Source organism: Octodon degus, unplaced genomic scaffold (assembly GCF_000260255.1).
Source record: "Octodon degus isolate 3935 unplaced genomic scaffold, OctDeg1.0 scaffold00024, whole genome shotgun sequence".
NCBI lineage: Eukaryota > Metazoa > Chordata > Mammalia > Rodentia > Octodontidae > Octodon > Octodon degus.
In genome coordinates, this window is record NW_004524600.1 from 13,256,137 (window position 1) to 13,280,191 (window position 24,055).

The 24,055-nt window shown below is 40.5% G+C and overlaps 2 pseudogenes; both read left to right on the forward strand.

The window, feature by feature from the left end:
- The first annotated feature begins 16,683 nt into the window (after positions 1 to 16,683).
- LOC101589887 lies at positions 16,684 to 17,389 on the forward strand (annotated as a pseudogene).
- A 5,067-nt stretch (positions 17,390 to 22,456) lies between these two features.
- On the forward strand, positions 22,457 to 23,742 carry LOC101591213 (annotated as a pseudogene).
- Positions 23,743 to 24,055: the final 313 nt, after the last annotated feature.

The following is a 24,055-nucleotide window of genomic DNA, read 5'->3' on the forward strand; positions in this document are numbered from 1 at the left end:
AAAATTATGTCCATGGATGGGAAGTTGCCATTCCCTGAGACGGTAATCGATTTCTTTGTGTGCCCTCAGCTACATGGGCTTTAAAGAAGGATCAGGGAGGGAGAACAAGGAATAGAACTTCAGGGTCTGATCTGGATGTGAGTAGATATGTTAGTCTGCACTCTATTTGGAAAGTCCCAGCTAGACAGAGTAAATTTAAGTGTTTAGTCTTCCAAGGTAGATTTCCTGGGCTCATCCATGAGACGGCTTCCCAGGAACTTGGTCTACTGGTGTATGCCAGTATATAGAATTGATATAGAACTTTGATTTCATTTTCCTTTTACATTCCTTGCTTTTAAATAGGCCAACAGAGTTAGCGTCTCTCTCTCCTGCTATAAAACATTTGACTCCTATGCGGAAGTTTCTAAGCATCCTGTTGTTGAAATTTAACATTAGCCACTTAATTCTTCTTCTTTTTCTAAGCTCATATTTCCTGACATGAATCTTCAGTTCAGTGAAAGAAACTGAAACTTCTTTGTGCAAAACCCAGATTCCTAGGAAACACGTATGAAGGGTACAGAAATTACAATTCCAGAAAGCAGTTAGATTTAGATTTATCTTACATTGGTGACCTACTGGACTGAGTGGGAAAGATATTTCAAGCTGAGATTTAGGTACTTTTGGTTTTACCAAATCTTGTGTTCCTCTTGATACACTAATGTAGCTCCTTTTCAAAAAGTGTTCCATAGTGCTAAATATATGAAATGACAATCATCAAAGAGCAAAGCATACCTTATAGTTTCCCAGATCCATTATGGGTTGGAAATTGATACCCTCCACATTTCATATGTTAGATCTAATACGTGATGTGACAGTGCTAAAAGGAAGGACCCTTGGGAAGGGTTTCACCATGAGGGCTTGCTCCTCCTCTGTGTGAGATTAGTTCCACTGCTTGACCAAGGTCCCTTTTTCAAAACCTGAAGATATAGCTACAAGGTGTCACTTATGGAGTGACGAGCTTTGACCAGCCTGAAACTTCTGACACCCCTTGGACTTCCCATCTTTCAGAACTGCATGATTTAAATATCCATTGCTCATGAATGACCCAGTCTGAGATCTTTTATTGAAGCAATGTGGATAGGCTAAGACACGGTTTCTATCTCAGTATTGGAAATGAGTCAGCAAAAATAGTGTCGTTGATGTGGGCAAGAGTGTAAATTAGCACAGCGATGAGTCAAATAGAAAATAAATCCCCAGAACAGGAGCTATTTATATTTCACATCTTTGGATTATGGTGAGCAGTTATAGAAACTCTTAAATGTCATCTAGTATAATTCACACATTTCAAAGCTCAGGACAAGGAATCCTCTGAGCAAGAGACAGTCTCATTTTCAGACCTTATCTTTTTCATGTAGTACTGTATCTTTGTATCTTTAGGATTACGTATTAAAAAGTTAAGTATATTAAAAATATTCTTCCTTGCCTTTTCTCTGCTTAATCTAGGGAATTGTAGTTTATAAGGGTAAATGAATTAACCATGATCATAAAGTTGGCCAAGAACAGGGATTCAGAAGAGAAACCATGTTACCCGGTTCCTGGTTCAGTGTTCTGTAATTACTGAAACATTAAGGCAAATTAAATCTGGTTGAAACTTAGTATATATACTCTCTAAACTCTTAGGTACAGTGGGCTCTTATGTTACTTTATGTAGCTTAATGTTCACCACAGTCTAATGGCATTGGCCTATATAGCAATTATTCTAGTGCCTTTGGAGGGTGGAATAATGATTTTCATTTGATGATCTGAAGACAATGGATAATACACTTCCCAGAAATACGCATGTATGCGCATAGAAGTTCACGTGATTTATATAACTTTAATATGAGGACATCACCCTAGGCTAAAATATAAGATTTTAATTATTAATATCATCTATGAGTGTTTGTTTTTACAATGTTTGCTATATTCCAGGAATTATTTTGTAGACTGCACGTGTGCTATATCATTCAGTTGCTGCAAAAACACATGAGGTAGGTATCATTATTGTCTCTATTTTTCAGGAAATGTAGATTTATATGACATGCTCATTTAGCAACTATTTTCTATACATTGACTGTTTCTAGATATGATGTGTGGTATTGAGAATACAACAGAGCACAAAAGGGGCCTACTTCTTGCTTTTCTCAATGTGGGAATCCAGTGAAACACAGTGAATGCATGTGTGTGGAGAAACGTGTCATGAAGGAGAAAGACACGGGCAGTGATGTGCACGTGGGGGTGGGAAGGTCTAGGAAAGAAGTTGTGCCTGGACCAGCATGAAGAGTCAGTGAATGGGACACCGAGTGTGAGGCTGCAGGGATGCAGGGGCTGCTGGACCTCGGGTGGGAGTTCAGTCATTCACTGCAAGTTAACTCCAAAAGGAGGGATCCTGATTTCAAACCAGGCCCTTCTGCCTCCCGAGTAAAACTCTGCCCCATTCTTGCCACAGTGTGGTTCTCTTCATCATTATAGGAATTACAACTTTCTAAAGTTCTCAACCTGTGGCAGAGGACCTGGTTTTTACATTTTCCATATGTCATGCCATCCTCCAATACTTTGGATCTTACTTTGTCCCGGAGATTCAACCTGCCATGCTTTCCTGGAATCCTGATGCTTAAACTTGCCCTTTTGTATAGAAGAGCATTAAAAAATGCAGAGAATATTGAGTGCTTATGTGTTTTCTGTATCATCCCAAATGTGGAGGGAGTATGCAGCTAGACTGATGCCTTAATTTAATGAAAAATGATCTCTACTCTTGTATCACCCCTCACTAGATGAACACCTTTAATATAAAATATATATTTATATATGATATATAAATGATTTATAAAATATGTATTATCCTGAATTGCTTCAGGTATCACTATTGCCGTCACTTTTGCAGACAGTTGGGGCTTTATTATATCTTTCCAGGGCAGCATCTTGGTGAAACAAGATTGCCAAGCCTGGGACTGGATTATTGCCAAGAGTCCAGGCACCTGAGCATAGGTACACGGGCCTCATATGACTCCTGTTAGCTGGCGAGCTGATGTAGTTGGTGCACCACCACTGGTGAGTATGCCATTCACAACAGGTAGAAGAAGCACAGTGGTAATTCCAAGCTCTGAGAAATATAAGGAAGGAGAAATGGTGGTTGATAGACAGAAATGGTGGGGCAGGCAATGTCACGAAGTCCTGGTCTCAAAGTTTGTGGGAGATCTTGACAAAGAATGGGAAATAGATGCAATTTATGATAATAAAAATATGCATGACAGTGTGCTTTGGAATGAGCTCCATGGGGGACTGAGGTGGATGATACGTGACCGCTGTTTTTGGTGCATAGCATCCTGAACTGCTGCTCGGGTCAGGCGGAGAGCAAGCAGCTATGCGTTCGTGGAAAAGCGTTTGGAATGCAGAGTGTTCCCAACAAATACATTAATAACTTTCAACAACCTTCACTCCTGGACATGATGTAATTAATTTTTGAGTCAGGGAAGCAAGATGGTCTGTGGTTTGATATTTTCATTTGAAAGCAAAGGGGAAGAAGACAAAAGCAAACAGGCTTCTTGGCTATGAGAAAATGAGTGACCTTCCAAGTAAGGAATTTCAACTGGAACTTTCAACTTCAGAGAGGAATAAAGCTGGAGAACCCTTCTGCAGAACAAATTTAAGGTGGAGAACGGTGTGTGTGTGTGTGTGTGTGTGTGTGTGTGTGTGTGTGACAGCCTCCCCGCTCTGCTTTCTGATTGTACCCATTCTTCTCCTTTACAAACATCACTTTTAAGGGCTCGGGTGTCCCCAAAATACTTTTGAGCAGGGAAACACTACTGCTAGAAGATTTCCTTTTTATTTTCTTTAAATACAGGGCTGGCATGCCAGCACATGCTTGAGGGCTTGCACAGTTACATATAAACTTTAAGAAGAGGCCCTCTCTCCCCCTAGCCTGACTCATGCCCCATGCATCATATAACCAGGGTTTGGAAAGGCTGTGAAGAGTGTACGTGGAAATGGAAGCTATTTTCTTAGCTCCAGGTGATGCAGTAGAGGTAGGCATATAAAGTTACGGGTAGAGGACAGGAAGGGAAGTGGTCATGCAGGGCAGCGGGAAAGCTTGTCACTCTTCAGAAAATCTTTAGCATATTTAGAATATAGAAGCAGTGGATTTTGAGGACATAAGAGCTGAGACTCCTGTGCTGAGACATCAGAGATGTCAACTATCAGTGCAAAGTTGTACAGCTGAGGAAGAGCAGGGAGGACCTGTCAGACCCTATTTTGGCCACAAAACCCATTTGAAAATCTGATAAGGATGAAAAACATTTCCTCCCAAGAAACAAAACTGCACAAAATATTTCTTGTATCATTTTGAAGGATTTATGCATTCTATAAATTAGCCCATACAAATGAGGGTCAGATGAACTTTCTTCGAACTAGTACGGGTTGTTGACTGAGTATCTAAGTAATGTTCAAATGGACTAAAATTCAGATTCACTCTGCTTTCCACTTCCAGGCTGTTTGAGAATAAGTAACGCAAACTGTCTCTAAATCTCAGTTTCCTGCTACACGGATAGGTTCAACAGTCCCACATATTCATGGGTTTCACAAAGACAGAACATGACCGTGGGCATGTACTGCTGAAGTTATTATAAAGCCTAGCTAGGGCATAGGAAGGATAACATCCTGTTGCTGTTGTTTTGCTGCTTTGCTTTGTTATTTTGTTGCCCCAATCCACGGACCTCAAGGCCTCTGTGGTTGGTTGCTGATGGGCTACTCCCAGATTTGTTCTTATTCCTTTTGCTTATTCCAAGGTAACACCATTTGCTTCTTGACCTTTCTCTTTCCCTTAGGGGTCTCTCCATTTCACCACATGAAAGGCATCTTGAGTTAAAATGTCTCAATGAATTTGTTGTGCAGAAGGAGGAAGCCGTTAGGAAAATAGGGTTCCTTGAGAAGAAGGCCTGGCTGTGAAATGCCTCCTCACTGTGGCAGATATTAAACAGCAGAACAAGTGAAAATACTGGGCGGGCCTGCCAGCATGGTTTGGACCCGACATTAAAATTGTGTGTTTTCTTTTCTACTAGTAGTAAGGAATAGCTATTCTTCAATGTAGATTATTTTTTAAAGGCCTAAACTTTGTTTGGAATACATCTGTTTTTAATGTCATGTTTCTCTGGTTGATAGACTCCTAGCAAATTCTAATTAATTTCCCTCCACCCACCTCCAATCCACTTTGCATCTGTATTAAAAACACAAAGATAAACTCAACAGGAGGCAGATGCCAGGAAGCATAAGCACAGAGCAGCTGTAGCCACTGGTCTTCTCCTAGCTCAAGTTGTCCATCTTTCTGAGGGGTGGAGCTGCTCCTGTGGATGAGTCTGGGAAATTATGTGATGGGTTGGAAGCTCAGGAATGCTTCTAAACTTCTCATCTGTCTGGCAAAAATTGGATCAAAAGCCTGATAACCCTTCCTGGATTTTAGGTGCCAACTCAACTTCTACTCACCTGGATGCTTTAAAGTTCTTACCACAGAAACCAGAACCTTTGCCACAGTAGCCTTTCAGGAGGGCTGGAACTGCAAGTCCACATTCTCAGTAGGCTAACTACTGAGCTTAACTTTGCCCACATAAGACTTATGTGAGTATAGCCGGAAGAATGTGTTTCTGGCTTTGGAATGCTCTAACATTAGAGATTCTCTCTCTCTCTTTTGTGTTCTCCTTTCCCCATTGACTAGGTAGAAATGAAAAGGGAGTGCCGGTAATTATTTTAACATCTAAATCTTCCTCTTGGATTTGGGTTAGTGGTTCCCCAAAGAGCTGAAATCAGGGGACATAAAATTGCCATGTCAGGTAACCAGTTTTATTTGAGGTGATCCTGTCATTCTGCTGTGCTCTTAGATTTGGGCTTAAAGCTGTTGTTTACTATGTTCCAGTTGGGGTAACTGAAAAGTTATTTCTAGTGTCATCATCTCTTTTTTTTTTTTTATTTTCCCAGCAGCTGAAGACCTAAAGACATTGATCAAACCTGTGCATATATGGTTCCTGGCACAACATACCTAAGTTCTTCTCTTGGGACAGGCGGTTTCATCGTGGGTGGTGATTAACTATTCTGGAAAATGAGACTGTGCTTTTTGGATAATGACATAATGTTTCGAGGTAGTGGAGACAGTGGGCTTGGGAATTGGAGAGTGTATATATTGAATGGGATGGTATTTATGTTCTTGGAGGATAGTGAACTTTTACTCTAACCTGTTAGAAATATGGTAGAGCCTTATTTATTTTTAATGTCTCATAAGACAATTAGTAAAGCAATCAATTAGTCTGCAAGCTCACCACCTGTGCTATCCAGGTGACGAAGTGAGAGACTCATCATCCCTCTATGACTAACTTCAGCAGGGCATCCCTGAGGAGGGCCTGGATTGTGCTCCAGAAGGACAAGAATGTGGTCTGTCCATTCCTATCTGCAACAGTTCTGTTCTAGGCACTGTGCTGGGTGTTATAAAGATGACACCTTCCATTACAGTGGATAGTGAATCAAATCTTAGGGATTGCCTGTTCCCAAAAATTTTAATGCTTTTGTTTCTGCTTCAGGAATGATTTTTTTTAATAGTCATTTTTACTAGTCATAAAAACAGAAGTTTCTAACAGCAATAACTCTGAAAGATGTATTCTTAGATTAAAGATTAAGGGTTTTTTTTTTTTTTTTTTTTTTGCCTGATGTCTAAGAATATACTCACATGTTCTCAGCATCCTCAGGAAGTTTCCTTTCATTCAGGATCCAGATATTATCAAGGTTGTTGTGCCATTAGAGATCTGAATTTTTGTCCGCCTTAACCCTGAATGTGGCTTGTGTTCTTAGCCCTCACAGTCATTTCGACTCAGTTGTCCTGAATCTTGCTCTGACGGTGCCGAGACTAGGTAAGATCTCTACCTCTTCCACCTTTAATAGCTCATGCTCTGTGACTTCCTCTCTAGCTGGAGTTGGGACCTGGATTTCTTTATAATTTCTGATTAAAAAGAGAGAGCGTCTGGTGGACATCAGATTTGTTTTATTTTTTATTTTTTTATTTTTATTTTTTGGTGGAACTGGGGATTGAACTCAGACCCTTGCGCTTGCCGGTGAAGCGCTTATTCTACTGAGCCATCTCCCCAGCCCCCAAGATGTGTTTTAATTCTGCCTTTAGAAATGATTGTTTCGAAAACACTGAGGAAAGAACTTTTTTCCTTTGGGTCTTACTTAGGCTTTTCATTTAAGACGTAGGAATGATAGCAGCGAGCAACAACGAGAGTATTAAAACTCCAATGAAAATGAGTGATAGCATATGTTTGAAAAAGCTTCCAAGACAGTAGCAATGTTACCATGAAGATGAGTCCCTCAGTGATACCTAGGCAAAGGGCCACATTTCTCTTTCTGGGAGGACACAGGGTATGCAGTCATGACAACACTAAAAGTTCATTTGTGCTCAAAGTCAGTGGAGATTGGCAGCGGGCCTCCTCTGCTTATCACATTCACTGAGGGGTCCAGGCTGCTAACTCGTGGAGATTCATGCTTTCAACATAACTGGAGCAGGGAGGAGACGCTACACCCAACTGCGTATTGTCTGTGCATCCCATTTCATTGGCTAATACAGGTCATATGATTATGCCTAAATGTACAAGAGATGGGGTGGGGTGAAGAATAGCAGTTCTACTTTTGACAAAAAAAGAGCAAACCCCTCATATTTGTTAAACTATCTCCATACATTTAGCACCCTTAGCATGCTCATTTAAAATCTGGAGACTAAAATACAAATTACAATTCCAAGTAGTGATCATTATAAAAGGTGAAATAATCAACAAACTCAAGTTGATTTTGGATTTGATATATGCAGTTCTCAGAAAAGGAAGTTTTCCTGGAGAAGGTGAAGAAAGAGAAGGAGAGTGTTTGGCAGTTGTTGATTGGTGGGTTACCCATAATGAAAGAGTTGGCAGGTAATCATTCTTAGCAGGGAGAGTGCAAACGGTGTGAAGCAGAATTAACCAGGGCTAAAGTTCATGGATCTCGAAAGAACACAGGTAAGGTAGTGATCAAAAGGACAAGTGGTTTATGGCAGAATTTCTTAATTATGGACTCTGAAGGCAAACTCATGTTTGTGTGAAATGCAGAGAATCCAACTTGGGAAAATAGATTTGAAAGGAAAGAAAGGTGTTCAGATTAGGAGAGGTTGGACAAATGGGAGAAAAGCCTTTGGAGGAAGCTCAATGGATATTTGAATTTCTGTGTCAGTTCATACAAATTCGTCCTGCCAATGGTGCACATTCCTATTCATACATGCTGAGATTGTCACTGTGTGGCTGACTTTAACCCTGCAGAGTAAAATTCTATAAGAGAGATTTTTTTTGTCAAAGTATGCAATTAGATGATTACATAATTCATAGAAGTAAAAACCTTGCTTTAATTTAATATCCTGTCATTGATCTGGGAGAAAAAGTACCCTAAATAAAGTTTTTATTATTTCTTTGAGTATAATGTTCTTAGAATGATATCATAATTTAGGGTAAAATATTAACTTCAGAATCACTGAACACATATATTCTGATATAAATATAAAACATAATAATTATGCATAATGTAGCCTATATACATAGAAATACATGCTTGTATGCATATATGTATATTAGCTTTTCAGTGCTAGCTGACTTGTTATGTTTGCATTGATCTCTATTTAGATTACTTTTTAAAAATGCATTTGGTACAGATTCTCACTAGGCAGCTCAGACTTATAGTGATGCCCCTGTTTGCAGCCTCCCCAGCGCTGGGATTACAGGCGGGCACCACCATGCCAGGTCTCAGTGGCTGGCTCAGAGGCTCCAGGCTCAGGACCGGTGCAGCATGTGGTGCCAAGGCTCAAACCTGCATCCCTGTGCTTGCCAGGCAGGTGCTTAGCACTGAGCTATCTCATTGGCCCTAGATTACTTTTAACTACTGCTCTTTATGATGGTATATTTAGCAAACTGACTATTATATAATTAAATGAAAGAAGGTGGAAAAATTCCTGAAATGTGATACATGTCTTATGATTAAGAATGTTCTCCAGCTGTTGTGTTTAAGGTGAACACCGCGTTAGACTTCAGGTCCATCCACAGAACCATTATATTGAACCACCAAGCAAAATACAGCCTGTAATAATAATATTTATGGCCAAGAGGAACTAATAGCACTGTAAAATAGTAGAAAGCAAAGTTAGTTGGAAAAAAACCCCTATAATGATGGAAAGAATATTCAGCTATCTTCTGCTTTTTGCTGGCTGTCACCAGGGTTGTAATTTTGGGGATTATATTTACTTTATGATGCCTGATGTGTTTATGGATTTGTCATGGGTCTCTTGTCATCGAATAGCATTATAATGTTTGACAAATCTACTGTGCTTGGAAAGAGAGTGACACTTTCATCAAAAAGGATGAAGCATTTGGAGAGCCAGGCAGTTCTTGCCTAGTGTACATGCCTCTGTGTGTGTGTGTGTGTGTGTGTGTGTGTGTGTGTACGAGCGCATGTGCGCGTACACACTCATGCACCTGTTTTCATGTCTACCGCACTAATAAATGTAGCACAGGTGTAAATGACTCTGAGTGACTCTAGGACTGGAAGGGTCAAGGTGATGGCTGAGGGATGGGCCTTTTATTCCTTGGAGCCTGAGAAGGCCAAGGATTATTGTCTAGCAAGGTCTAGACCTGAATTCAGGTTATTATATAATTTGTTTTCAAAACTTTCTTGTGGGGCAGGAAGGTTGCAGCTATTCACGGCCCCTCTGGCATCTCAGGGCTTAATACCCACTGCAGTGCAGCAGGCTTATCAGGTTGGCCAACCTTGCAGATCCTGTTGGGCATAGAATATTTTCTTCTCTCTCTATTTTTGTTGTTTGCTTAGCAAAAGGCACTCCACCCTTACTGCAAGTGTTGACACTCTCTGATCCACTGGGTGGCTACTGTACCTTGACTTTCAATTACTTTAAATCCTATTATAATCAATTTTTTATAACAAATCCTCTTTATCACCTGAAAAGCTAAACTCCCATGGGTGTAATGCTATGCTGTCAAAAACAAAACAAAAACACCCCCCAAAAAAAAACTTAGAAGAGCCCTACTAGAATTGCAATAGCTATTGTATATCTTGAAAATAGGATCAGTGTGAAGACGCTCCCCACTTAACATTCAACTCTGGTGGCAACAGAGCAAAACTTATCCTAAGACATTTAAACATGGCTTGACCGATAAATCACAGGCCTTAATTCTGTGATTTTTCAATCAATATGGTACTGTATTAAAATGCTTTTGCTAGAAAAGCATTTCTCTCAGAAACAAGGACCAGAATTACTAATTATTACCATTATAATAATTATTGTAGAGGGGAGTATTTTTTGCCAGTAAGTAATAAGAACACACCGCATTGGAAGGTTTTTGTTTGATTGCTTTGTTTCTTTTAATGATCCTGCTGTATTGATTAAGTCATAAACAAGTTCAGATTTGGGGGCCAACACAGGCATGATGTTTCTACCTTTCTTGTTTTTGGTCAACACTTATAAATGTAGCTTAGAAGCCTGTTTTTTCGTGTTTCATTAATTTAGTTTATAGTCCCCATAGTTTGCCGCTACTTCGAGGTACTCTCATTTTGAGGAACGCTGTCAGGATCAAGGGACAATAATAGTGGCTGTCTAAGTACAGTAACAGATGTTGTCTGCACTGGTTCCTATGGATTATTCAAGCTGACATGCTTAGTTACATTTTGGGCAGTGATGACCTTTTGTACAGTAGCAATAGGAAGGTTGTCTTTCTAGTGATTAAAACTGTGCTGCCATGAACATTTCTTTCCACATATAACTAGAGAGTTAACCTCCTTCTCTTATTTTTTTCATTTGGCTGGGAGATGCACAGTTGAACAACTATCTATCATTTGGAGTGAGCAAATTTCTTCTTCTTGTTTTTGAGCTCTTAACTCCAACTGGCAGGTTAGCAAAATCTTCCCCAGTCTGGAGGATGGACATATGCCTTATTCACAGTTCTGGAGGAAGAGTAAAGTTACCAATGTTCTGGTCATCATACAAAGCAGCCAGATTTTTCTGCTATGGCCAGGGAGAGGTGGGGTCTCTGCTTTCACAGTGCAGCTTTGGTTGGCCCATCTTTGCAGGCAGCTGGCGTAACCTGTTTATATAAAGACGGCACACAGCCACTGATTAAGAGAGCCACCTTCTACTGGTTAGTTTGGAGTGCGGCCCAGAATTTTCCATGGAGATAGCTTTTAAAAGTTGGGTCAGCATCTCCGTGAAAGATAAGGACACACAAGAAAGCCCTTGTGGGTTTTCCTGTCCTCAGAACCCCCACTGTTCGACTAGGATCAGAATAGATATATTTGACCAATGAACTGCTTCTGCTAGGTTTATCTCCATGAGAGGATCAGACTTCCTGGAGCAATCCTCCGGACTGAGGCTAAGTGGGTCAGTTTGAGCCACGTTTAGTATTTAGCAATTCATACAAGCCCTTGATTCTCCAGTCCTGGGCCCCTCCAGGGTGGACTAGTCAGGGATAAGATCAATTTATGGACAGGACATTTTAATGATATTTAAAGGATTTATCATTTTTAAGTAATGGGGGAACATTATAAATAAGGAGAGGTTTCTGCTTCTACATTTAAATTGGGGAAGAAACTCAAGGAAAGCAAAGATGGGTGGACAAGAAAGTGAGTCTGGAAGAAGGACCCTATGAAAGAACTGCAGAGAGCATCAGTGGAGAAACTAGGCAGCTTCCAGGGTCTCGCCGATTTTACTGTGAAACTGTTTCTAATGAAACCCTTCCTTAATGAAAGTAGCAGTAATGAAGTACTCTTGACAAAACAGTATTTCTGTTAAGGTGAAAAAATGATCTTTAAATCATACTTATCGATGAAAAAGACTCCTTACACTAGATTGGGATTTGATTTGATTTATTTTATTGATTTAGTAAACAGAATCTATTTCTTTGTCAAATTGTCGAGTTGTGTGCGTAGACAGGAAGCCAAAAACTGCGGGAATCGTGGGCTGGAGTAGTGAAGCAGCGTGCACCTCAAAGCACTGATTGGAAGATCTTGCTGCTTCTACTTTGCAAGTTCCAGAGGTTAAAAAAGAGAACACCCCACTTTTATAAAAGGAAAAAAAATGCTTTGCGTAGATTATTATATAAATAAATCTTAACAAGCACCGCTGTTCTTTTTTCTTTCTTTCTTTCTTTTTTTTTTTTTTTTTTACAAAGCACAAAGAGTTATTGTGTGATTTATGTGAAAAGGTTATATAACTGTACTCTGTTACTTTAAATAGTGTTTTTTATTTAAACTGCCAACTTCTTCATCACCAGCAAAGGGGAAAAAAATGCATATTTGCTAAGCACAAAGGTAATTTTCAAGGACTGTAATTAGCTCATGATAACTCTATCTTTTGTGATGTCTTTGCTGCTGAGCTAGAAAAGAAATGGACTTTTTTTTTCAGCGTTAAATCTAAACTGTAGCACCTGCAGTGTGTCATTTCAGTGAGAAGCGGGGAGGGGAAAAGTTGGAAGTATTACACTGGGTTGGGAAAATTACGGATGTAATAAAGTAACAGATCCTGCAACTTTCATTTGGCTTTATCTCTTCTTTTTGCAAACATGACAAAGCTCCATTTCCTGGTCTCTGCAGCCCAAATGACCTTTACTATAAATATGTTAAAAGATGTATTTAAAAAACCAAAGCAAATACATGACATGAAAGATGAAAACAATAATGAAATTATCACCCAAAAAATAGGAAAAAAATAAGAAGTGCAAAACATTGTGTTTAAAGAATGGTATTAGGACAAAACACTAGCAAGAGGAGGAAAAACAAGGGAAGGCAACATTTGAGGAAGACAGAGTTAATCTAATTCATTTCAGGAAAATCAATTATTGGGAACATTTTTATTTCCATGAAAAATGCTATCTTTAGCAGTGGTGAGTAGATATGATATGGTGTGTGTGTGTGTGTGTGTGTGTGTGTGTGTGTGTATGCAACGTCACCAGATATATTTCTGACATTGGGTGAGACAACATTATGGAAGAACACAGGGGTAAGATGAGAACTTTTTCCCCAGGGTAAGAAACATCTCCAGAGAAACCCAAGAAAGTTTCCTTCTTAGGAAAATAGTTTGCTGTAGGCAGTGGAATGCCCTGGAGGTCATGCATGTTGAACATCCTGGGACATAGAGGGCTGCTTCCTTCTGAAGAACACCCTGCCTTTGTCAGCTGAGCCCTGGGACTTGAAACGTTGTTAATCACCCCAGGTTTGGACTATAACCGCATGCACAATAGAAGTCCGTAAAGCCCTGGAGTCAAGGAATCACGCTATGGCAACGTGAATGCTGGGTGTGTTTTCTGCAGGACTGTGAGAACATTATCACCTGTTTGGTCGGCAACCTGGTTGCCCAGGTGGCAGTTTGGCAAAGCACCAGCAAAAACAACAACTACCTCTTGCAACGAGCTGTGAAATATTCAGACCCAGTTGTTCTCAGGCATTATTGATCCCTTTGAGTTCAAACATTAGACTTAAATTTCAATAGCAAAAACAACGGATCTGAGCCTAAAAATGAATAAATATTTTGTAGTTCAGAGTCCAGATACTCACTTTTGGCAACAATACACAGGGAGAAGGCAATTGATTTTTTAAAAGAGTGCCTTGCAACTGGCAGAGAGGAAGGAGATGGAACAGCTGGCTGATTCAGTCTGGTATGGACAGCAATGTCAATATGTTTTGCAGCTAGAATTCAATTGTAATCTTGGTTGTTATATCTTTAAAAGTTACATCGGAATGTGGGCCTCTATCAGGTAAAGTCTTCAGCATTTTAGGTCTCATTAAATCTTGTTGTCTGGAAGGTGTCTCACACACTGTTTAATAGACCAAATAAGAGAGGGCTAAAAGTTAATTTCCTAGCCAGGAAGAAGGAAGTCAATTAAAAACATACATTTAAAGAATGATCAATTTCCTTCACAGGATAACTCAAAGGAAGTGTTTTGAAATGTGTACTTAAACTAAGCCGGAGAGCACATATCAAAGGGGAAAGAAAAGTTGAACTGCAAAAGGAGAGACTGAAGTTAGCAGTGGCAGGATACACATTAACAGGTGCAGCCTTGTCAAGGTTCACAGCCACCTTCTCTGACTCTAGCTGGTGAGGGGTGGATCTCCTCAGAGAGCGCATGCGTTCTCAGAGACTTAAAGCCTACCTTAGGCTTCCAGCAAAGGTTGGTACATAATATAAATTCCTCCATGAGCTCAACATGAGGATCAGGCTAAAATTAACTCCACTTGCAGGCAGAAGGCTGCCAAGATGACACTCTTCTCCATTATTCTGCAAAAGAAATGCTTCTCTTTAAGCCTAGGGGGAAAGGCAGAGACAAAAAAGTCCTTCCAGTGAATTGTGTGCCTGGTTTTATCCAAGTTGGGTCACTTGGAGAGACAGCTCTTCATTTCTGTCTTCTCTATGGGCTACATTTAGACTCTGAAACAATTAGCCCTCTTGACGCATTTTTTAAAGTCACCTACTCTAGAAATTCCAGCATTTTGTATTTTTAGATGCTGAGGTTAGGGCAAGTGCAAAAATGATGACATTTTCTGCCCTTGCAAGCTATTCTTTTTTGACTTTCGCACTACAAAACATAGTGAGCAAAAAGTGGCAGCATTTCACTTTAACCCCTTAGGGTCAGAAGCACAAAACATAAACACCAGTATGTTTAAAGAGGCTAACCTTATTAGAGTAAACCCACTGAGGAAGACAAGTGTTCTTTGTTGTGAAATCCCTTGAGGTCTTGAAAACTTTACCATTAGGCACATTTATTTTCTTGATCTGCTGCTATTTAATTGTAACAATGAAAGTAAGGCAAAGAGGCTACTTTCTGATTTGATTCCCCCACCCCCGACATTTCTAAATCGAGTGTTCTGTGAACATTTTAGTTTTTCTAAAGCATTTTTGAGGAGAGGAAATGTGTGTTCTATTGGAGGACAGAACCTCCTGTCTTCTCAGTTACATTTGAAAATTCAGTCCAAGGTTCTTAGAATAAATCACCTAGGAAAGGAAAGGAGGATAGCTGAGGAGAAAGAATGGAAAAACACATGGAATTGCATAAACATTTTAACTTTCACGTGAATACAGGCAATTTTTCACTTGTGGTCAGCCCTTATGAATAGCTGAACATACACATAAACCTTGAGCCTCTTGGCCCATCCCTTCCTAAGCTCAAAGAGCTGACCCCCAAATCCCTGCGTGTTGCAGCTGAGTACTGCCTGCTCTCACCACATTTCATTCAAACATATCTTTCTTGATTAGGTATTCCATGCAATCTACTAGATAGGTGATTATCAACACAGAGGTGAGCAAAAATAGATTAGAATGGGCCTTCTGGAGCTTGCAGGCTAGACTGTAGAAGAGAAGGGGGACTTAAATTTAACAATTACATACATTGATGTAAAATGCCAGCTCTGATAAGTGTAATGAGGGAAAGGCCTGTGATGCTATGAACACCAACAGTAGACTCAGCCTGTTTCGGGATTTAAGATAGATTTTCTTGAGGTAGTGATGAACACTGATTTATTAAGGTTGAATAGGAGTTGGTTCCCTCAAGAAGGAAGCGAGGAAATACCTAGATGAAGTAGTGAGTCTCAAGGTAGGACATGGGGATGGTAGAGAGAAGACCAGTGTGGTGGGTCAGGGCAGGCCGAGGGCAGCTGGTCACAACAGAAGAGGGTTGGGAGCCAAGCACAGGGCCTTGAAGGCCAAGTAAATGCTTGTCTTTGTCATCCAATAATTGCAAAGTCTGGCTTGTTAGATCAGTGAATGGAAATGCTAACTTTGATAAAGTCAGATATAATATATATTTTTAATTTTTTATTAATTTTAATGAGAAAGAAATAGCAATGAGAGACAGTTTCAAAACAGGTTAGTAAGACAGTTACAATAATTAAATATTGCATATTGTTGTCTTTATAGTAGTTATTCATAGTACAAAATGTATACATGATCTCTTGTCTAAACAATATTAGTATATGTCTTTCTTCTCATTGAACTAAGAGAAAGTGGCTGTATATCTAGCCTATCTATTTTGTACATACACATATTTTTTTCACTACAAAATGGTTTTTCATTTATATCCCCTTTTTTTGTTTTGTTTTGTCAGAGATGGATATTTCATTGTTGTTAGAGAAGCTGTATATGGAGAAGTCTTTATAAAATATTTTTGAATTTCAGTGCCTGAATAGTCACTCTGTCTGTCTTATGCCCATTTTTTTCTGGCCCATTTTTCTTTTTTTTATTTTTAAATTTTATTTATTTACATGTTTGTTTGGTACCAGGTCTTGCATGCAGCTTGGACTTGTAGTGATCTTCCTGTCTCAGCCTCCCCAGCACTGAGATTACAGACATGCACCACCACACCCAGTTTCAGTAGCCAGCATGGTGTGCCTGGTGTTCTAGGGCTGACCCAACATGCAGTACCAGCAGGTATGGAACCCAGGTCCTTGAGCTTGCCAGGCAGGTGCTTAGACCTCTGAGCTGTCTCCCCAGACTCTTGCCCAATTTTTCTTGTAGCTAAACTCTCACTTTTGATTTTCCCTAATGAAAGATTATTTTAAATATTCCATTAAATAGAAAGGAGTTGACCCTGGAGATCTGGCAAGTGGAGCAGCATGGCCAGACCTTGTGAGGTGTGCCTGAGCCCACAAACAGGTAGATGTCTTCAGACAAAATCTTTTCCAGGGGGCTGAGGAATTCTTCTACAGATTTTTGCTGCAGAAAATCATACACCTAAGTCAACTCTTGCACGAGGGCTCCCTCAGTGTGGCAGACTTGACCTCCCTTTGGGCCCCCCTGGACATCCCTATCCCAGACCCTCCACCCAAGGATGAGATGGAAGCAGATAAGCAGGAAAAGAAAGAAGTCCCTAAGTGTGGCTTTTCCTTGGAACGAGAAACTCCTGGCCCTGCTTGCTCTGGCTAAACCAGAAGTATGGACTCTCAAGGAGAAGTGCATTCTGGTGATTGCCTGAATCCAGCACCTGATCCCCAAGATTGAGGATGGAAATGATTTTGGGACAGTAATCCAGGAGAAAGTTCTGGAAAGGGTGAATGCAGCCAAGACCAAAGTAGAAGCCTTCCAGACAACCACTTCAGTGCACTTTGCAGAACATGGGGATGCTGTGGCCAAGGCCTCTAAGGAGACCCAGGTAATGGATTACTAGGCCCTGGTGCATGAGAGAAATGTGGCTGCCTTTGGGCATCTTAGGCCATGGTGCTTGACTTGAAGGTCTTCTATGCAGAGTTTTATTATGTCATCAGCAGCAACCTGGAGAAAATTGTCAACCCAAAGGGTGGGAAGAAGCCATCTATATATTGAGCTCAAGACTTGAACAAAAATAAACAACCTGTTCCTTGTATGGAAAAATAAAAAAATAAGGAGGAATTGATTTTGATGGGTTATTTATTCAACAAATATTGTTGCATGCTTCCTATGTGTTAAACACACAAGGTCCTCTGATGTAATAGACAGGACACAGTCCCTGGTCTGATGGGGTCTATGGTCTGTCTAGAGCAGTGCTGTCCATTAAAAGTTTTTGTGGTGATGGGAATGGTCTACTGTCTAATTATGAATGGTCACTATGTTGTCAGTGAACTGAAAACTAAAGTTTTTGTTTTATTTGATTTTGACTACAACAACAATTTATATAACCACGCAAAGCCACTGAATTGGATAATACAAGTCTGTGGGGTCAGAGACACAGGCTTAGTTAGATATAAAGAAAATAAAGAAAGATAAAACCTGGTAAAATTGGTATCCTTTCATACATTCAGACCTCAAAGGAGCCATAGAATTCCAGATTTTAATATGGGGGAAATTTGAGTACATGAAATTTATACAATCTCCCAGGAAATGACTGAACTTCTAATAAAGCTAAATTTCACCAAAAAGAATGGGCATTTATTGGCTCTTCTCTGAATTAATACAGATCTATTTCCTACAGCCTTCTTTTTAGGAAGAATCCTGTGAGGATTTCCAATACCAAGTACACAAGCACTGTGAGCTTTTTGGAAGCAACAGGAGACCCTGGCACCATCCTTATGTTGGAAATCATTACTTAATTGAACTGCACAAGAGGAAAGAAGTAGAGCTTTCAAGAATAAATGGGTCATGCAATGATTTAAATCACCATAAAAAATCTAGCATAAAATGTTTTGTTCTGGGAGAATATCACCTATTTTAGAAATCAGTTCAGAGGAACTCTTTGGCTAGAACAATTTGTATCAGACAGAGTTATTTAAAAGTTGTATGTTGTGTTACTGGTAGCAACAGGCTTCCAAGATGTTTTGTAGTTGAAAGTAATCATACCTAACTCACAGCTGTTAGTCAGAGAAAGAATTAAAAAAAAAAAAAACAAGGAAGACTTTCCTTCATATTCTAAAGAGTAAAACCTGAGGAAAACTTCCTTGGATTGAAAAGAGTAGGTAAGGGGGGGGGGGGAGTCTCAGCCTAGAGGACCTTCGTGAATATCTGTGATCAATTTGTGCTTCATCTGTGTGAGGATAGACAGTTCAAGAAAGAACAGAGGCCTTCAAACTAGTGCACAAAGTCTGGAAAGGAAATTAAAGCTGCATGTGTAATTGTTTCTAGAAGGTTAATAAGGGGAGAGAGGCCACATAAAGACAGAGCTGGGTGCCCCAGGGGTTAAGCCTAGGAAGAATGGGGCTTCTTGGTGATAGATACAGTGTGAGCTTTAAAAGCAGCCTAAAAATCAAGGGAGGAAGACCAGGGCTAGTTTACATGGTGATAAATAATACAGATTTCAGAGTCAGTCCTTCACAATAAAGTCAACTTTAAGCTATTCAAAGGCTGTCCAGAATACAGTGTAACTGAAATAATGAGATAATATATTTTAAATTTCATTAACCTTGGCCCATTTCTGTCCATCATTGGCATTCCAGTTTAAAAAAAGAAACTGCCTCACATACCTGATGACAGTTTGTTTCCAGTGTATTTCCCTAAGCCATGTTTGTACTTCTATCGCAGTCTCATGATAATTAAATAAAGTCGGTAACATCTAGATCTATCCCTGTCTGCCTCGCAGATGTGACAAACAACCTAACAAATGTAGAAGTCTTGTAACGCTCTAGTGCATATGTAAATATAAGGGATATTATTTATTATTTGAGTGGCAAGTGATCTCTCTGAAAGTCAAGCCCAAGAACTGCAACACAGAGTGACGGCGGCAAGTGTTGGAAAACCGCTGACCCTTCCTACCGCCTAGCTGACGGGCAGAGGGCAATGAGGGATAAGGAACATGTAGGTCTAATGCGCAATGTCCAGGTCCTTTGCTGCAGACCTGAACTCTAAATATTTCAGGGCCTATAAGAGGAGAGGATAAGAAGCGAACAACCACCGAGGTCTAAATTCTTTCATTTCCATTATAATAGATTTTAGGGAATATAAATAACTTAATTTATTTATTAATTTATTTTTTTGTGGAACCAGGGATTGAACTCAGACCCTTGCGCTTGCCAGAGAAGCACTTATTCCACTGAACCATCACCCCAGCCCCTAAATAACTTAATTTTGGTGCAGTTTCTAGTGTTGCATTTTGTTGGCTTCAGATACTTCTATAATTTGCTGTTTGTCCACAAAGCAACTTTAATCACAATAGAGAGTGAACTATCAAAGTTGCTTCTGTTTTCTATGTCACATGTTTAGGGTGAAGCTGTCCTTTGGTTAGATGACTTGCTCCTCTGGGGTACAGTATTCTTAAGATCCATCCAAAGTTTTGGATATTTAGAATCCAGACATCAAGGATCATAGAAAGAACTTACTTTATTAGGATTTTTAACTCTAATAAATAGCTGGGATTCCTGGGCTGGAATCATCAACTATGCTTCATATTCTTTTTCTTAGTCATTGTAGATCTCAGGAAAAAGGATGAAGCAATGGAAGGTGCTTAAAGGAAGGAAGAGGCCTTGAGGAGCTTTGCTGAACAGTAGATGCATTTAAGGGTTGCCTAGGAGAAGCTAGGACTGAGACATCCCAAACATAAGCTTGTGTCATCTCGGTTCTAGTTAAACCTGCTTAAAGGGATGTTGTCATCATTACTTTTATTCAGATACATATTTGTTCCCCCCAAGTTTAGGTTTTGCAGGTTCTAGTCTCTCTCTCTCTCTCTCTCTCTCTCTCTCTCTCTCTCTCTCTCTCTGTATTTGTTAGGGAAATGTCTACAGGGTGTTCTGGGTCTCACTACTAGATCAGCCTCCCAGTGATCTGCCTGTTTACAGCCTCCCAAGAGCTGGGATTACAGGTGCACGCCACCACGCTCAGTCTCAATTGCCATCTCAGTGTGCCCTGGGGGCGGGGCCGGCAGGGCAGACTAGTCTCTTATTTTCATGTATTTGATGCTGGCTGTGCAAGTTCCCATGAGAGGGAGGCCGGTGGGGACCCTGGGAAGAAAGTGGAACCTGGGAAGCCGAAATGGGCTGGTCTCAGGCCTGTGCGGGGACCAGAGACCAGTGCAGCAGCCAACTGCAGTGCTTTCATGGTTTTCCTTCCAGAATCACTCTACTATTCTTTCTTTCTTTCTTTCTTTCTTTCTTTCTTTCTTTCTTTCTTTCTTTCTTTCTTTCTTTCTTTCTTTCTTTCTTCTCCTGTTCTTCTTTTTCTTCTGTCTTTCTTTCTGCAGCTTCCTCTACCCTCAAGGGCATGTACATGCCACGCACAGAAGCCCTGTTCAAATGTTACCGAGAAGACTGATAAGAAGAAAAAGCATCCACTGACGAGTTCTGAGAAAGAAAGCATTAGCTTTAACTACAGGGCAATACTGCTCTGATTACCACGGCCCAGCTGAAAGGAAGGTTGCCAGGCAGCACTTGCTCTGCCAAGAGTGGCAGTGGAATGAAGCAACCATGTGGTTTGTATTACCATTTTTTGTCTTCAGTTTTTTAAGGTTTAGAAAAGAGAACGTCACCAACAATGATAATTCACTTTGGAATGAATACATTTTTCAATGCAGTGCTCAGCAACTGCTGATTTGTTTTAAATCCTAAATATTCGTATTCACATTTTTACAATGTGGACAAGATAAAGCACAGGATACGTCCACATCCTACTATATGCAAATAACTAAGTTTCAGGCCAAATCCATCTTTCAAAAAAAGAAAGGAAAAATTAAAAACCTTGCCAGCATTTTTGAAGCTGCTACTTACAGCCTTTATAAAGATAGCACAGGAAAAAAGAAGCCAAAGCCAAAGAGTAAAGCTAAATTCTGCCTTCCATTTGCTTGCACCATCTTTTTTAAAGTTGGAGTTGGTTTTTTAAAAACGTCTCAAGTCATAATTTGCCACAAACTAATCAATCTGTGTAGGCCAATCTGTGTTAAACCATAAAATTCAAATGTTTTAATTGGTCTTTTATTATCTATTTTTTTCTTCCATTTACAAGACAAGAGACAAGTCTGGGATTATTCACACTCTGAATTCTCCTGGGTGTTCTTGGAAATACTATTCTCAGAAAGTCTGAAATGCTAAATTGGAACAAATGATTCAATGCTTAGACAAATTTGCAAAGTCATATGGTTGGAGGATCTGTATTGAGCTTAGTAAAATTCCTCTGAAGTAAGCCCCTTCCTCAAAGGAGAACATCTACCTCCCTGTCCATGGAGCACATCAAACTCCCCGTGGCACTGTTCTGAGTCTCATCCTCAAAGGAAACATGTTTTTAAGGAGACAGACTTTTGAAAACCACTGTAGCAGAATTCGGCTATTCTTTAGAATGCTATTGCTTTCTTATCATATTTTAAGGATTCTGGGAAATCTACTAAGACAGTGCACTCCTGGAAGCAAGGCCTTTCTGTCAGGAGTTATAAGGCAGCAGAAACCAGAAAGAATCCATAGCTGGGAAAATCAGACATTTCTGCAAAGACCTTCAAACAAAGAAAAAATATAACTTGTCAGTCATGATGCCCTGGCCTAAACAAACTGCAGGCCTGCTTAGAGAGAGGCTGTCAAACATAGTCATTTGGACTCCAAAATTATGCTTGGCAAAACACTAAATTAGTTTTGTCAAAACATAACCTTGGTTCTCAAAACATTGTCAGAACTTTTAAAGTTCAATAAAAGAAAGCAGCATTTATGGTTTAGGTGACATTATATTCCACATAAAATTTATCTGTCTGCCCGTCCATCCAACCATCCATATCCATCTGTCCATCCCTGCACCCACCCAACTACCCACCCACCCAAGCATTTCATTCAGTCATTCAACAAGTACTGAATTTTTACTATGTGTCAGGAACTTTTCTTGTTCATGGTCCCAAAGGCAAAAACACTCAATTATATTCTCAGGGATAGTATCTTAGTGAAGAGATCTGGAAGTTCTACAGGAGGCAGTTCTACAGGAGGCAGACCTGAAAAGTTGCTACAATCCAATAAAATGGCCACTGTACTGAACAGGCAGTGGGAGAATGAAGAAAACCATGATCCTAAGGTTCTACTTGTTCAGGATAGTGTAGGAGCTCAGCTGAAGACAGCCTATTCTTTTCAGATACTCTAAAAATTCTTGGAAACCCTATTGTCTGATATCACTTCAATTTTTTTTTTCTTGAGATGTACAATTAGATTGATGGCGCCATCAATAGAAACATAATACCACTGGGATATCCAAATAGGTGCTCAAATACACATTTCTTAGAAGAGGAGGTTTCCTGGAGAAGGTGAAGAAAGAGCATAAAGATCATTGACAGGTATTGATTGGTGGGTGGTCCCTTACCAGCTGTGATGACAAATATTTCTTCGTTCTCAAGGAAATGCATTGGGATATTAAGGAGTGAGTGGGATTATTGTATGAGCAAACTAAATCTGATGTATTTATTTAGTTGGTACAGGGTCTCAGACTTGTAGTTATCCACCTATCTCAGCCTCCCCAGTGTTGGGATTATAGGCATGTGCTACCACATCCAGCTTTGATGGCTGTCATGGTGTTGGGGGGAGAGCGGGGGTTTCCAGCATGCCCACCGAGCTATCTCCCCAGCCCCAATAAATAGCTATTTAATGAACTCTTATCCTCAGTTATACTTTTGGTAGAATTAAAATAGATTGTGTTGATTCATCGCAGCTGGCCATCACTTGTTGAAAAAGCTTGCCAAAGACATTGTTAAAGAATTTACCTTCTTCCAAAGTTAGAATAGAGTGTTCCCAGAGTTTGGCGTTTCTAGACGCTGAGTAGTGGTGTGTGGAAGAAGCCTCCTGTAAGCCGAAGCCGCACTTCCTGCATTCCCTCTCCCGACAGCCGGCCCCGCAGACACGAGCTGCGCCCTGGCCAGCACCCAGATGGGCCACAACTGTCCAGACCCCGGTGGTGGCCGGGCCTTCCGCTGTGGGCTCTCCTGCTGCTGCGCCCGGCAACCTGGTCTGATGGCTCCGATGGCCCCCCCGCAGCAGGTGTGGCTGTGGGCTCCGCCGTGGGGCACACCCGGGCCAGGCCATCACAGGTGGCTTCAGCGGAGGAGGCGGCGGCGAGTCCACCGAGCCGGACATCACTCATCAGGCCCCTCAGGGGGCCCCTGCTGCTCTGAGATCAAGCAGTTTCTGGAGTCCGAGCAGGATCGGCCTGATGAGAAGCTCCGCGAAGGTTTCAAGGAAGTGCTGAGGCTGCGCAGGATGGCAAATGGCCTCCTCCAAGCAGGAAATTCACACCGAAGAACTGGAAAGCCGACCTGACCAAGTTACTTTAGCATAAATGTTACTAATACGAGAAGTGTAAAACCATTCAGTTCCACCTCTCCCTGTAGCTTCAGCGCTTCAGAACAGCCATGGAAGGTGCTCCTGCCTCATAGATGGGCTACACTTGGGACACGTGGCCTCCTTAAATGAGCTGTTTCGATGTTATTAATATGAATAAAATGATAGGTGGTTTTCATCCAAAAGGAAAAAAAAAAAAAACAAAAAACCAAAACAGTAAGAAGAGAGTTGGTGCTCTTGATTCATTACTTCAGGAATGATCTATAGGAAGTACATTTTCAAGTGCAATTAA